Genomic DNA, 1,187 nt, shown 5'->3' with positions numbered 1-1,187 from the left:
AGGCACACAGGGTAGACAGGAGATTCAGGGAAACCTGACACACAATGTATTGACAGACAGACAGGCAGTTTCATTAACCACTTGTAATCAGGAGAAAACAAAAACTTGGAATAACAACAATGGCTTTCAGTTCACTGTTCAAGTCATAAAGCTGCTGTTCTGTGATTATAGCCAGCTTATCACAGTAGTGCCAGGATATAGCTCCAATTATCTTACACACATCTCCATCAGAACTATTATACTTGTGTTCACAAGGCACACAAATATCAGTGGTTCCCATGACAACAGCTTAGCTGTACACTAGGGGAAGTGGCACATACATACAAAATTGTTCCATGTAGTTAGCAGTTACAATTTGAAATTTGCTGCAGTCCAAGATAAGTTCTTGTTTATCATGTGCCTGGGGAGCCTGTGATTTATTGCATATGCAAGAGAACTGGAGTTCCTTTTGAGAAGACTGAGGAGAGTTCTTTGCTACACTGATAATATAGTAAATCTTTTTGACACAATAATCACTGTTAAACAGTTACTATTTTCATGATAACTTAACCTAATCGCATCATTTCAGAAAGGAGATCATGTACTGGTCAGAGTAGCTGCTTCATTACTGTCTTGGGTTGGCATCAGCTCAGTTAAAAAAAACAACCAAAGGAAATCTTTACAGTTCTCTTAAAATCTTGCATGTAGCCCTGGTCTTTAAAGTTGCTCCAAAATTATGGAACGGGTTGGCAGCAGCATTTCTAGTATGCAGTGCAGCCACCTTAAAATAACTTTAACTCTTTCCACGTCACCTTTCTGCCTCCCTGCCTTATTGGATTTTCAGCACATTTTCCTGGTACAGAGCTGAATACCATTTTGATTATTTGCTGTAGATTATGACCTCTGCCAAACAACTGATACTAGTAATCAATCCCCCTTTAATAATCTGTTTATACAGGAAGGGCCTTCCCTGTGGGGGGGGCAAATTGGGGTGACTGCCCTGGGCCCCGTGCTTTGGGGGACCCCCCAGAGCTGGCAAGTCTGCACTGCTGTTGCACAAAGGCAGTTCTTTTCTCTGGAGGCCACAAAAATCACAGACACACACTCATTAGATGGCACAAAAGGTGTATTTGCAAATAGGGTCAGAGCAGAGTCAAGAACTCAGATTACTCCGAACCAACAAAGGAATTTTGCAGGGAATATTTATC

The 1,187-nt window shown here is 41.4% G+C and overlaps 1 long non-coding RNA gene across 1 annotated transcript in view; it reads left to right on the top strand.

Annotated features, from left to right (window-relative positions):
* The first annotated feature begins 940 nt into the window (after nt 1-940).
* LOC109311089 overlaps nt 941-1,187 on the top strand; it is an 18,971-nt gene continuing 18,724 nt past the window's right edge. The window contains exon 1 of the long non-coding RNA XR_002101406.1: nt 941-951. This is a non-coding gene — a long non-coding RNA (uncharacterized LOC109311089). The remainder of the gene's footprint in view (nt 952-1,187) is intronic.

Source organism: Crocodylus porosus, unplaced genomic scaffold, assembly GCF_001723895.1.
Source record: "Crocodylus porosus isolate Cpor-Errol unplaced genomic scaffold, CroPor_comp1, whole genome shotgun sequence".
NCBI classification, from domain to species: domain Eukaryota; kingdom Metazoa; phylum Chordata; order Crocodylia; family Crocodylidae; genus Crocodylus; species Crocodylus porosus.
Note: the sequence above shows the minus strand (reverse complement) of the source record. Positions and strands in the feature narration are given on the sequence as shown.